At 41.4% G+C, this 15,655-nt stretch overlaps 1 protein-coding gene across 1 annotated transcript in view; it reads right to left on the bottom strand.

Moving 5' to 3' along the window:
• LOC125978265 (golgin subfamily A member 7B) overlaps positions 1 to 15,655 on the bottom strand; it is a 126,544-nt gene that overhangs the window by 92,261 nt on the left and 18,628 nt on the right. The window lies entirely within an intron of this gene.

Here is a 15,655-nt window from a genome sequence, read left to right as displayed (position 1 = left end):
GGAACTGCTTCAAAGCTTGGCCCTGGCAGCAAGGTTTCCATGGTAACGCCGCTGATGCAGAAGACTGAGGAAGAGCAGCTATGGTGCATCGCAGACAACGTGCGTGCTTTCAATAAATGTTGACAAAGAACCTGCCAGTTGGATGAAACTGCGGGATAACTGAATGACGTGTTTGATAATTCTCTCTTTTTTTTTCTTTTTTTTTTAAAGTAAAACAAGACCAAGGAGTGCCTGTGCAATCTTAATGGCCGCAAAAGCTGCACTGAATAAAACATTCAAACCGGTATCATGTCATTTACACAGTGCTATCCCACCCATGTGTATTATTAGTAAAGAGGGTAGAACTCAAGGTCACCTCTCCAGTTTGCCCATTGTGGAGCAAGCTATGAGCTTCATGAATATTGATGACCTTAGGTGGGCAACTCCCCTTACAGTTAGTTGCGTCCTTACACTCGGGCCCGGCGAGTGTTTGATGCATAGCTCAAATGGAGGCATTTACATAATTCAGTAAGTCTACATTTGAAAAAATGTCTCAGTAGTTTTATTTTGTTTACACAAGACCATTCATTTGTCACTAAATATGATAAGATCTTTTTTAAATTAAAAATACAGTACAATATAAAAATTTAAAATGTACTTTTTGCAGAATAGTCCATTGGTCCTCGAGTAACCCGTCGAGGAAGTCCTGTTAGTAGATTTGTTACAGTCTCCTGACTTTGACTGTGTACAACTACATAATTAAAAGAACACATTTAGTTGTAAATGTCAGTACATTTTCAGTTGACATTTCCCAGGAATGATGTGGCTCGGGGGCGACACAAGGCAAACCGTCTTTCCGAGAAAAGGAAATGATAGTTATCTCAGGAGATTTGTGACAGCAGTGCATCTCCAATCTTGACATCGCCTAAGTAAACAAAAAAAAGTACATATATCTATATATATTTGCTGTAAGTTTGGAATGTGTCATTATTAAACCAGACTGCCATTACCCTGCCATAAACTTTTAATCAAAAGACACACTATGCTTCGAAAACAGCACTTTGCAGAAACCCTACTCTGAAAAGTTGCAACTGCGACTGGCTGTTGCCGCTGACAACGGTCATGCAAGCCCAAGTGGGACAGCAACAAACATTTCCACTTCACTAGCCCTCTCCATACAGTAGGCTGTTCATTGTCAGTGCCTGTCGGAGCGTCCCTGACAAAAGGCATTGTCCGCACACCCAAACGCTCCTCGGTTCGACCCCGGCTGGCATTTGAAACGATGGATGGAACTCGGTGGCCTGAAACCGTCAACAAAAACTTGTGCAAAATTTGCAGACAGAGATAAGATGTCCGATGGCAGCAATTGTAACGAGACTGTTGGTGCGAAAAAGCCTAAGTGGTCTTTGGAACAAACAAAATAAAATAGCTCTTTTTAGTTTCTCCTAGTATTAAATCATTGTTATAGTTATTTAATTTTGCATAAAGCCAACAAGACTGTTGTCTCCACTCACGTTGTGCTACTACTACAATAATCCAAATGTGTGTCTTGCTCAAATGAGGATGTTTTGTCAAATCTTGCAAAATCTTTCCTCTAGTAAAAAGCTCTTTGCTGTTGCCGCTGCACAGCTCAGGAGAGAAGCTTTAATTAAAACGCTGAACCGACAACTTGGCTGTGGCAGGGAGGGTGAGCGGATGTGTCTTGCCTGCTCATGTGAACGTGTCTAAGGCACAGGTGGCTTATCTTGCATGTTGACGTCTATGTTTCCATTTTAGTTTTGATACACTGCGACTCTTGAGTGAGTGTGCGCACGATAATGTTTCAATCATAAAATAATCATTACCAAGTGGACACGCCATTTAAACCCTCACCATCTGCAGACAAATCGGTCTTTACACTCGATAAAATTTAGGCTAAAATATGCACATTACCTTTTATGACAGGATGACATATTGTATACTGACTGTATGCTGTATTCACAATTGCACCATTTCCACCAAGTTGCTCTTATTTATTCATTGCTCTTATTTATTTATTGTATGTGACTTCTTATTTTTACTTTTTGTATTGTTTACTTGAATGTGTAATATGTCTTGTCACCGTGGGATAGTAGGAAATGCAATTTCGATCTCTTTGTATGTCTTGACGTGAAGAAATTGACAATAAAGCAGACTTTGACTTTAACATTGTAATAGTTGCTATGATAAAAAAAAAAAAAAATCTTTTTTGTTTAGTTCCTCCAAAAAAAAAAGAGGAACGCCTGGACGCATAGGTGCTCTTGACTGGTCATATAAAGTTGAGACGGACAAAATAAAGGACTGCATACAAACGTGTTCCACAGTTCTAAGTAAACTACACTTTAAAGTAGGCAAGGCAAGCGGGGCAGCATTTGGCTTAATCCTGTATGTATCTGGGCCTCCACTCAGGAGGGGGACAGCCAGGGTAATAAGTGTGTCTGTCAGTTGACGACTACATCTGATGTCCCACTCCCCAAGTGACTGCTGTCATCTCAACAACCACAGCCGGTGAGCTAAATCTGTAACACACACACACAATGACACAGACAGACCTTCTCTATCTTAAATTAATTTGTCAAAGCCAACATGCAGATAGTTATGTGTCTCCCTGTCAGCACCCCACAGTTATGTGTTAAACCTTCACCCACCATTGTCAAATCGATGCTTATGCAATTATGGGTAACTACAATGGAAATCAGATTAAAGGCGATGATGCAAAAATGTGCAATGGTTTATCAAGTTAGATTATGACAGAGAGTAGCTCAGTGTTTTAATTTAACTGCACACTAATTACATCCATTCATTTTCTTTACCCTGGAATGGTCACCAGGACAACCCATTCACACTTGCATTCACACCAATGGACGATTTAGTTTTTTCTCAATTTATTTATTTTTTTTTAACAGCAAGAGTGAATCTCTTCCATAACGAGCGGAATGATAATGCCCAGAGGACTTGTGTGCTCGTATGCATGCAGCTCGACTGGCCATATCTTTTTTTGAAAGCAGACCAATTTAAACAGTGGCTCTGTTGGTTAGAATTTGGTAGTGCAATACAATTCCATTACTTGATGACTTGCATTTAACAATCTTCTATACTCATGTTCTCGACAACCAAAACTGAGGTTGCTCCATCTATCCATTTTCTGTACCAATTATCCTCAGCAGAGTCAAATGTGTCTTGGAGCTGAATTTGGGTGAGAGGCAGTCAATCAAGGAAGTGTCAAGCCAGAGCAACACTGATAAATATTGCACACAGTCTTTGCATATGCATTAAATCTCGACGGTACCTAAAAGTTGCATTAGTGCCTACATGCCATTAAAATGTATCCCCAAAAAGTGTTGGCTAAAACTGACTGCCGAAGCAGAAACAACAACACAAAAAAAAAGCCACAAATTCAATTAAAAGTTTCAGCTAAGCAGAAAATTACCTTTGCAGGGACATAAAAAGGCGGCAGTTTGTTTTAATGGATCAGCATTATGTAGGAGCAGGAGGAAAACGGCAAAGGTGGTCAAGCGGTGAGCGGTTGAACCATGTTGGATTGGATTATTTTGTAAAACATTTGATCAAAAACAAAATCCTCTAAGGTCTTTTTAAAGCCACAATCAATAATGCTACACAGTCTGTCCGGAGGCAAAACCTGGAAACATTTATGATAAAGACGAGTCTTTTGAGCCCTGCTCTGTAGTTTACGAGCCGCACTGCACTGCAGCGTTACGTCTTCCTTTGATTGCGACAATAAAACCAGCTCACTATGGTCATGTCAAATTCTAGGAAGTAAGTCTTTCTATTGAGATGCGGTTCACCATTTTAATGGGCTAAAGGTTGCATGAAATGAATCATTAAAGACAGAAATAAATTAAGCATTCTCTACCCCTAATGATACATATCCTGTCCTCACTCTGAATGAAAACCTGGCATTAATGAGGCACTATTGTATTAGTGGACCAAATGAGATAGACAACTATGCATGCATTAAAACACTGAAAAACACTTAGCCTTGACTTGAGGAGGAAAACGCTGGAAATCAAATCCGGACGGCTATGTAAAATTAAATTAATCAGTGTTGGCAACGTTTTGTTTTGTTTGTAGCGCAGATTAGCCAACTTGCAATGTTAAACTCTTAATATAGAAAAACAAAATGGCAGAGTAGTTACTACAGTTTTATCTTCAAGTGGATTATATCCATGTTCATGATTTTGTCCAGTGTCTTGGAACAGATTGTGTTCAACCTCAGTCTATATTATTTTCCACCACAAAATTGGGTGTCAATCATCCAAGTGTGAAGGACACCATATGGCTCAGGTTCCTAAAAATCTGTGAGTGTTTTGTCGTTCGCACAGTTGACAGTTGACTCATGGGCGTCACATCGAGTGTGTCAACACAGTCGAGCAAAGCCAGCGGAACGGTAAACAAAATCGCACGCGTGCATTAGTCACCCTCACAATCCATGACAGGTGGAGTTGTATGCATCGGTTTACAGCCAGCATGTCTCGCCCACTCGCTCTGATCATCTGAATTAAGCCTGATATTTAATGACGGATTGATATTTATTTACAGCAATTTTAAACACGGCCACGTAGCAACCAAATTTACGCAATTAGTTTATGCTTATCGGAACACAAGCGACTAATTGCCAGCATCTTTTGCCAATCAGGGCCTTTCATTTGACGCTATCTGTTTGCAAACAAGCTGTAAACAGATGCGTTCATCTGAAACGTGGGGCTCGTTACTCCTGAGTGGGCAAACGGAGCTCGATCTGGCAATCTGTGTTAAACACCTGTCGCAAGCCGCCTCTGCATACTCTCAGTTGACCCGTTTAATTGTGCAAAGTTGCATCACGTGAATGTGGCACAGGAAAGTGGAGCTAGGAATTTTCAGTTCAGAATATTAAGAGCACAACACAAATTTAATCAGTCAGGAAGGAGAGTTGACCTTTTTATTCTTGTCCTTTTTCGAAGTGCTGACGTCAAGTACGACAATGGAATTAACGCGGGCTTTGCTCGGCGTAACTTTAAGTGACTTTTACTATCATTCACTCAGCTTGTTTTGGATTTTTAGACAGATGTAGGGTGTGTTGATTTGCACTCGGAAGCTTTTGGCAGCAATTAGGCGTAATCATATTAGCCGCTTTCCTCCTAGTCTGCCGCCGGGCATACATGTGTCGCTTAACTCGAGCCGGGAATCGTCTGACAAGGTCGCATGAGGGCCGGCAAAGGAAGATGGATGATGAAAGGTCGACGAGGGAATGCGAGGCTGTGGAACTGCCTCCCGAGGTATTTTGGATCTCAAATGCGATGGCCTCGTTTCGGCTTGTCGCCACGGCCGCCCGGTCGTGACAGGAAGCAGGTGTCAGAGGTTAGCGGCCAAACAGCGGGATTAGCTCCATCAGGCTGCCATGCCTCGATAAGACAAACTCCTCCTCCATGCTCCCAGAAGGATCATGTGATCAAGAGGAGGCTCTTTCCCATCATGCATTGTGTCAACCCAAGTGTGTCTTTGTTGAGTAAGTCCATCCAAATTCAGCTTCCCCTGAGAGGGACCTTGTTGTGTTAGCACCTGTCTGTGCCCCCTCCGGTCTGAATGTCAGTGTTGTCAGTCAACATCACTACCCCACCCACCCCGGGGAACCTTCCAGCAACAGACATTATGGCATCAAGTCAGCTGGTGTGATCGATTCTGTCATTAAGTCGACAGTACTGCAGTCTTATGTAGGTCAGATTTTTGGTTTTTCAACCAAAATCAGATTTTTGGTTTCTTTGCTTGTCTGGCATTGGCAGGCTCTGAAAACCGGAAGATTTCAGCAAGACGAGAAAGTGAGCTATAATTTATTTATCTTTGAGGTACAGCATGTCACAGACACATAGAACACGGAGAAACTGTTTAAAATGTGAGGTCAAATACATCTTATATGTCCTTGAAGATAATTGAAGGCAATCTGAAGCTTGAAGATAGACTTCTTTGCAAATTATAGAAATATATTGAATATTTCCAACATTAATACAGTAAAAAAATGTATTCCACTGCAAAACACACAAAAAAATACAATTCTGCGGCTGTGTCCTTGGCTCTCCAAAATGGAGCACTAACTTTGCAAAGGTTTCCACACAAATTCGTTTATTTCTCTGTGGACTGAAAAAGTGCAAGTCACAGCATTGCACACAAGCAACATTATTTGCCGCAGCTCTCATTTTTAACCACGCAAATTTAATTTTGTCTCCCGGTTAAGACTCCATTATCACTACCAAAAAAGGCACACAATACATTACATAATTCAGATAAAACTCTGGCCAAAAAAATCCTTAGATCTGGATTAACTCTACCACAAAATCAGCACAATCCAGGACCTCAGTACAATAATCTATTTTATTGGTCTACCTGTATGTTAAATCCTACAAACTCAATTTCCTTGTTGTGTGCCCAGCACTCCTGCAAGCAAACAATCAAATTCAATGAAATCCCAACTTCCTCGACAAGTACAGTAAATGAACGCGTATGCACTCTCGGGCAAACGTGCGCCACAAATCGCATCTTCAAGGTGGTCGATCAAACATTTAATTTTGCTCCAGTTGCTGACAGAGGTCTAGCACACCGGCCCGTGGGGACTAGGAGAACTTTATCGACTTGCGCCCAGAGTAGCCCAGCAGCTATTACAGCAGCCATGAGTGACTCGCCCAGTCAATAGACTTTCTATTAGCGCACCGTTCCCTCAGCCCTATGTCAGCACACACACACACACACACACACACACACGCAAACGCACACACTTCTGGCAATGGCAGCTCACAGGCTATAGGAAGGTCAGCAGTCGGAGCAAACCCCTCAGGATTATGTGCCATGTTAGTAAATAGAGAACTACCATTGGATCAATAACAGGAACAAATAGGTGATAAACCCTACTAAATATACAATAAATGACTCGTCATCAATTACACCAAGACAAAAAAAAAAGGGAGCACGGTTATTTTGCACGTTCCCAAAGTGACATTTATGGCAGTCAGTGACTTTGAGCTCACATTCCCGAGGCAACTTGAGGCCAAATAGGCTGAGCTGTGAAGTCTCACTTGTTTCCCTCCAACAGAGGGAATAATTGCCCAGGCAAGGAGCCACGTTGATGGTAGAATTCCCCTCACCCCGACCCCCCCAAGAAAAAAAAAAAAAAACCTTCATCATTAATGATGGCACACTGCTTAAGCAGACAACGATTCATCTGACAGCACTGCAGAGAACAACAGGGAGAACTTTCAGATCAACAATGGTATTTGGATTACACAATCGCAACAGTCCCCCCCCAAGAATTATGAATAATACAGCCACTGGTTATTCATTAAAATACCTCTTTCCAAGTGCTGCGAGAAAGTACTTTGTACTCCCTTAGCCAAAAAAAAGCTTTGGTTCAACAAAAACAAATTCTCCCAATCAAACAATCGGCGTGAACAGTGCATCAAAACAAACCAGTAAACAATTCATCATTAGCGTCCTAACTAAAATGCAAAACCAGGCAAAGGCCCAAATAACATGAGTGAATGCAAATCAAGCTTGCAGCGATGACATCAACAAAACATGTTTTTTTTTACTCAACTTGGAAAAGAGCTAGATTAAACCCACAACATTCTCTCGCCTGGCATTCCGATGAATATGTATTTACTTTGAAGGCCTTCGCCTGTTTTCCGCACGCATAATGGGACGGGGCAGAAGCATGGCTGATCGCAAGGATGAAGCAAACGTGAGTAAAATTAGGAAAGACCGAGCAGAAAAACGTTTGCTTTCACTTGGATTCATCGTGACAAGCACTCCCCACGAGTCCAAAATCACCAAAATAAAGTCTCTTCTTTGTCCAATGTAATGCTGTTTAACTTTTATAAAGCCAAAATAGCAACGATGCCATTTTTTGGACTCCAAACACAGGAGTGCTTCCAAATTCACAGGCCTTTGACTTTATAGATTCTAATAATTGTTTTTGGCTGGTGCATTTTCTTCTTGACGTGCCATAGAGTTTTTAATAGAAAAGAACAATTACCATAACAGCATTTTAATACGAGGCTCAGCTGGCAGAGGAGGATAATGTATTGTTGCTACCTACTTACAACTTTACATGCATGGATGATTAAATTTTTTTATGAGCTACTTTTACTTTTTCTCCAATTCATTTTCATAGAATGCCCGTGGGATTGCTTGTGGCCTCTAGTGGATGACAGTAATTCAATCGTAGTAGGAGTTTTTGTGTGTGTGTGTGTGTGTGTGTGTCTAATAACTCTCGTGCCACCAAGTCCCCCAGATGAGAAAGGACAAAGCGACCGGCGTGGGCATTGACATACGAGGACGACGACGACTGACAACTTTCTCCTCAAGGTTGTCTTCATTCACGTCGCATTACAGTGACAGAGTCCACCAAACGCATCGCTTCCAGCACACCAAACACACTAAAGAGCTGATGACGGCTAAAAGCCTGTACGCTCTTTCCCAAGGAATTTGCCTAATTTGAGCAAAAAGCAGGATGGCGTGGTTTATTTATGGAAGCTCGCTCTTTCCACTTTCTCACTGGCGCACGGTAGGACATTTTCTCCCGTAGGCACGACAAAAGCAGCAATCTTGTTATAGCTTAATCATGCATACGGAAAAGTGACGGGCACAAATGGGAGGGACACATCAGGAACTTGACAACGTGTCAGCCGCACATACTTTTTGTTTGTCTTACAAGGACACCATCTTTTCATCTCAACAGGCAGGGAATTGAGATTTTCATTTTAAAGAGGGACGATTGCACTGATTTGCCAGGCACACAAATGTTTTAAGGCGAGGGGGGAAAAAAAGCAAGCCAAAAAAAATGAAAATACATGGGGGGGAAAAAAATGATGACTGGGGAGTTTTTTTTTTTTTTTTAAACAAGCCCTCACATAAGGAATGTTCTGGATTTTCTCCGGCATATTATTGCACACTCTCTCACTTATTCCTTTTAAACTTTTTGTGCAATTTTTTTTATAGAGTCATCATTTTAACTGCAACGTCAGCTCAAAGAAATAAAGCAGAGTGGGATAGTTAGAGAATTCAATTATATCCGAACTGTACCCTGGAAAGATGAAAGTATCGGGACACCTGGCCGTGACAGTGTGTGGAAATAAAAGAAATGTAGACACAGCCGCACAAAGATTGAAGCGTGCAATTGTCCATAAATGGGAGTCATAAGTATACATTCTCATTTCTTACTCCACAATTTCAACAATCATTTAGCATTCATGAAGAGGAGACTCAAAATCAAAGCAGCATTATATATTCACTATCATCCAGTAGCTGAACTAGGATTTGTTTTTTCTTTGGGAGGGGGCCGTGGGGACAAGGACATCAAACTGAAACTCCAACATTCTTCAAATTTGCTGGAAATGTAAAAAAAAAACAATCAGAAAAGTTGGATAATACCCAAAAAGTCAATTATCTGGCCCGGTACCCGAGGGGGTAGAAGAATATTTAAGAGGGGCCAAGTGGCTTTGTGGCCCCTCCCCAGCTCTCCAGAGCTATCACCATCTTCAGCCACACTTGCAAATTAGCCTCCAACAAGCAGATGAAGACAATTAGGAGTGACGGCAAACATTTTGTAAATTTGAGCATTAACGTGCTTATAATCGTCACTTTCTCGATGAATTAACAAAGGCATCACTCATGTCCAGACAGTTTGCTTGTTTTGTAGTCTCACAAAGTACACAGCTGACACATGAGTCATCCAAAAAGAGATTATAATCTGAATCGGACAAAGAATACATTTCTTTATCGGTGGGGAATGGATTGAGACAAACAAAGTCTCACATTCAAGAATATTAAAGTCTAATATCTGCACAGGCAACAGCTGTGAGCCCAAGCAAAGTGCAAATCCGTCCTCAGCACCTCTCCTTTTATTCATCGGCTCCGGCAGCCAGCTCGGTAAAGACGAGTGTAATTGTTGTGGGTGCGAGGGTAATCCTTTTTTGCTTTTCGAGCCAACTTTGCAAACCCCTGAAATAACTTGGCAAAACGAGCAGAGGCGCTTTCAACTGCTGGGATTGGGTGCAAGCCCATGAGAGACAGAGAGAGAGAGACATTTAGACTTCTTGGAAAGACTAGGATGAAGAAAGTGAAAAAGTGGAACGACCGCAGGATGAAGCATGAAGATGAGAAAAAAGAAGGAACATGTATGGGAAATGGGCCTGCCAGCCTGCACGGGTGCTTATGTGCACCAGACTGGGTAAGCCTCCCTTTATTTGCTGTAAGGATTAAGGGGACAGCTCCGACACATGCACATTCTCGGTCTTAACGCGGTGCCACGCTTGCTCACGACTGGCGAGGGGGGATATCCGAGAGAGGGAGCGATGGGGGAAAAAAAAACGGGCACACAGCACTGCAAAAAAATGACGAGCTCATGCTGAAGGCTCCATGGTGGGATCAGAAGCGGCGACAAAGATGGATTTTAATACGCCGAGTGCGAGACTTTGAAGGCCGACATATGCTGATGACTCTTCAAGAAGGCTCGCGAGCGATTAGCGGCGGGATCATGCAGAAACGTCATCGCTTCTGACAGGTCGCTTTGTTCCTGGTTGGCATTGCTGCTCGGATATGGAAATATTAGGCAATGCTTCAGCCTGGTTCACACGCTACCCGTTTTATTTTTAGATCCTTTAACCAGTTTTTGAAATGTGACACATCCGACACCAGGGGGGTAAATAGCATGTTTTCCACTGGTCGGAATTTATCGAAGAAAATCAGTCCCAGTAGATCAAATGTCATTCTAACAATTTTGCTGCAAAGTTTTAGAATGTATCTTATTACACCAACACAGAATCCCCCCCCCCTCCGTTTCTAATGTCACTTTTGGAGCTCATCTAGCAAGGTCACCTCTAAATACAAAGTGAGTGAACATAATGAAATCAGTTAATTTAATTCACTGTTCTTTGCCCGCGGGACCACAGACTATAATCACGATTTATTATATTACCAACTGATTAGGGTGTGACGGATCTGTGATTAGAGGCAGGCGTAGTTGTATTTTTGTCAACACTAAGAAAGGATTGCCGTCAAGTTTTACATTATCAACTCATATTTTCTTAGACTTTGACCAGGGGCGCAGCTAGGACCTTTTTCAGTGGGGTGGCCATATGAACAAGTCCATGTAAAAAGCAATGTTTCGCTGAGTTGAATTTATTTGATAACGGGCCACTTCTTTGTTACCGTTGCCACCACATAGCGCCGCCCCTGGCTTTGTGCAAAGTTTTAATCAGCTGCAAAATATGCCCACCTCAACATCTAACATTGAAAGTACAAGGTCTTCTTGCCAATACTCAAAGCAGACATTCATCAGTGGGCCCTGCTCAGTTTGACCATGACTTCAGTGATCAAAAGCTCCTGAGGCGTTTCATCACACTGACAGCCGAAGCCGCTCAAGGGTCTTTTGTGCACTGATTTTTGTTTAGTTACTCGACTTTTGCAACACAACATCATCACCCCAGTGTACGCCAGACACGCTTTCCAAACACACCCGTGACCTACATATGAAACACACACACACAGAGCAAGTCTTTCAATTAAGATTCCAAACAGCCTCTGTTCCATCTCCTACTGGGGCTAATCCTCTCTGATAGCCAACTTTTTCCCCCCGCTTTGACATGAATACAGAGGTTAAAGAAGATTTTGTCCTCCAAAAGGAAAGTAAGACAAAAGATCATTTCTTCTATGGTGATGCTAATTACAACAGATGTTTTCAAAAACTGTTGCTTGGATTTGGAATGTTAAGAAGGAGCCTGAAAGCCCACAAAAAGTCTACAGTCCTGGATCTATTTCTGGTATTTCCCAGGGGAAACATGCACGGCTTGTATTAAACATTAAAGGTACCAAATTAGATTTTTCAAAACCGCACTGAGATTTTGTTTTTTTTGTTTTTTTAAATCTCCATGGTGCTACTCCCGCATGCAAATACGAACACCTACACGTTGGACACACTGCCAACATGTTCAAATAAAACTTAGAGGCTAACACTGGGCAGCACTGAAACAGAATTTTTGGCCACAAATAGTGTTGTGTTAATTGTGTTATGTTTATATTATATTATATTATATTATATTATATTATATTATATTATATTATATTACCAGCTACTGTCAAGTGGTAGTTTGAAGATGGTGTTGGCTGATGAGAAAAACATTTAGATCAGTATCTGCAAAAAATATTGCCAGAGTGTCGCTCACGCAATGGGAGCATCATAAAACTGGAGTCGAGTGAAGTTTTCCTTTATCTAAATGGATCGTGCTAGACTAGCCTGTCGTCCTACTTCCATCAATCACGCGCAAGGAGAGAAGCAATAAAGAATTTAAAAAAAATGTTTTGATGGATAGATCAGCGTCCTCCTGTCACATCTGCCAGTTATAACGTCATAACGGAGTTTTTCATGTTGACTTCACATTCAAGGTTACTGTAACAGCATGATAAAAACATTCAGAAATTCCCATTTTATTAAGTTGGAGATGTCAAAAAGTCAAGTGTGAACTTGACTTGAACTTTTGCAATGATGTTATCTTCAATAACCTAAGCATTAATACACCAAGTAAATCTATTGAGATGTTCTTTTAAGTATTAACTTCTAATTATGACGTTCCTTCCAGATGGGAATAGAAACACCAACAATTTGTAGCACAATAATAATTTAGGTGGCAGTCCTCGATTGACTGCTCATAATTTGGTCGACTGTGCGAAATTGATTTGTCGATGAGTCAGGTCTAAAAGCAATTAAGAAAAGTGAAGTTCACGACTTGGAGCACCACTAGTTTGCTGTCGAAAAAAAAAAAACATAATAACAGCTATGAGAACTTGAGCTATACTTGAAAGCTGATTATGTTTATTTCCGAGTATTTTATGCGTGGGTCGTTTCATGTATCCACTAAATGTAAACATGGTGGTATGAGATGATTAAAAAATACATTAATTAATTTTAAAAAAAGCAGAATTGGCTCTAAATTCAAATTAGCCACTTATCTACATGATGGGGCCATGTGGATCTCATTAGAAGAAGGTTCATGTCAGGGTCATACAGTACACAAATGAAAGGACTTCTTACCAAGGACTAATGTACCATCCATAACCCTCCTGTAATGAGTGTGCTCTGACAACACATTTACACAATCCCAGCCTCTCCATCCTTGCCCAGTTTTAGGAGCCTTTAGGGGTGGTGGTGGTGGTGGGGGGGCTCAGGCGGTATTTAGCTGCCGAGGATTAATACAACTCTCGCTGCTCATTTAATCCTCGTGTCGAGTGACTGTCAAAACAAGAGCTTTCATATGAACTTGCAAGAAGCTCCACTTCAATCGTACACGGGTGCACATATGCGCACATGGGGCACATGAAGACCGTGGCCTACTTATTGAACCGAGGCCCCATGCTGACTTTAAGATGCTGACCCTAGACGACTAAGGGCTTTATAGAACAGAGGATGAGATAAAGTTAGCAAATGGGAGCAACAGTTCAAATCCACATTCCTTATTTGCCCTTTGCTCCATCGTCTCTTTTAGCCAATAACATTGACTATGACTCCCCATCAGCAAGTAATGCCTCATCTCCATTGACTTTCCTCTCACCCAATTGCCAGTCTTGACTGCGGGTATCAAGAAAATATATTTTCTTACTTGTGTGGTCAAAATCGACATTGCTTGCCTCACAGAATGAAATACAAGTTGAAGTCAAAATATGTTCTATGCCAATAACTGACATGTACAAAAAAAATATGGACTGAATGGATGATCTCAAATTATTTTTCCATGCTTGGGTGGCTGACATCACAATATGGACTGTTTATATAACTATTAACAATGAACTTCTGGCTGAAGTCAATGAATACACTTTGCTTTTCACGATGCAATGTTTACAAATAATGATTATGCAAATGACTACAGCCGGACAGATTTTGCTTGCTGGTATATTAAAAGCTGGAGCCAGAGAAGTGGGGCACCGACTAGGTATTTGCTGTTTTTCCCGGATATGCTTTCCACTTTACATGTAATGAATGTTTATTAGCGTATTGTGAAGAATTTGTTTAGGTCTGTTTAAAAAGTGTTTCGCATTGAGAGCCCCCCCAGGCTCCCAAGGAAAAAAAAAATCCTAGCACCACCCGTGGTTATATATTGTTATCTAGCAATGAATAATCTAATTATTATTTCAAAACATTACACTGTTAGAGTTCCCAATAATACAGTTTGATATATTACAATGCACTCGACATCATACTCCACACTCATCCTAACAAATTTACCCAACAGAGATATTTTAAACCAGCAAATGGTCGGAGAGCAGTCCAGGGTGTGCACCGCCTCTCACCCATGACCTTGATTGGGACATGAGTAAAAGACAATGGATGGGTAAAACAAGAGACCCTTATGCGGGAATTTACCCAAAAGTTACGTGTTTTGTGTGTCGATTTATTCGTAGCTTCCAAAATGCAATCAAATGTGTACAAACAAATGTGTGATGTCTTTTGTAGGACATGGGGGTTGGAGAAAAGAAAGGAGGCTGATTTCATGAGTAAAACAAGCCCCAGGCTTCTCCAGATGTCTCATCTGAATAAATGAGTCCTTTTAATCAATAAGTCATCTGCCCTCTGTGAAGAATAATGAGAGGCTACGGGAGTTTCCGTGACGCCGACGGTGTTAAATACAAGCTCATGCACGCATGCTAATGACAAAAGGTAGCACTTTACTGCCAAGTTAAAAATTAATAAAATGCATATGATGGGAAGTCAAATATTCATGAATCTATATCATGTTGGAAAATCAGAGTTGTAAACAGTTGCATTGTTTAGCTTTAGATTAATTCAGAGGCCTTGTTTGAGTCACACAACTAACAATTACTCAGCGTAAATATTAAAACATGATAGTCAGCGTAGCACTAATCAAAAGTGGATCGACTCGGTTCCCTAACAAAACATGGAAAGGGAAGGTGAAGGAGCAACGCAGATAAATCGACAGGAAGATGAATCACGCAGAAATTCGAAAAACAAAGAGCACGCCAGCGGGAGGAAGATAAATGAGACCGACACGTTGAAGACGGCGCTATCACTATGCCAAAACGAGATAGGTGAATGCAAAAAATGTTTGGTTTAGTGTGTTTGCTTGTGTTTTGAATAATTAAATAGTTCTCAAACATTTTAAACAAATATATGTGAACGTTTAAAAATAGCAAACATAATAAATACAGTCATTAAGAGACGTGGCCTGTGGAGATGGCGCGTGACGTCTGCCAGCTGATAGAAGGTTTAGATAGTTCCAGAAAATAGTCTGTGATGTAACACAACGTTGTTCAGGTTCAAGATCTAAGCATGGAGAACAGGAGTAGGGTGGTGTGGTGTGGTGTGGTGTGGTGTGGTGGGGTGGGGTGTGGTGGGGTGGGGATAGGCGTACCCCCGGCAAGGACTCAGACAGGGTGGCAAATGGAGAGGGGTGGAAAATGGCATCTGTTCCCTCCCATCCTCATCCTTCTCACTCACACTCTCCCGCTCAAAACGATTGCTCTCTCAACTCATGAATATTTCATTTTCATATTTCTGAAGAGAAGTAAGCAGTTTGTACTTGCGCTCCTCTGCATACTAACGACGCTCCATCTTTTGTAGGGGGGGGGGGGGGGGGGGGGTGATGTGGAATGAAGATGTTGG

Source organism: Syngnathus scovelli, chromosome 12 (genome assembly GCF_024217435.2).
Source record: "Syngnathus scovelli strain Florida chromosome 12, RoL_Ssco_1.2, whole genome shotgun sequence".
Taxonomy (NCBI): Eukaryota; Metazoa; Chordata; class Actinopteri; order Syngnathiformes; family Syngnathidae; genus Syngnathus; species Syngnathus scovelli.
Note: the sequence above shows the minus strand (reverse complement) of the source record. Positions and strands in the feature narration are given on the sequence as shown.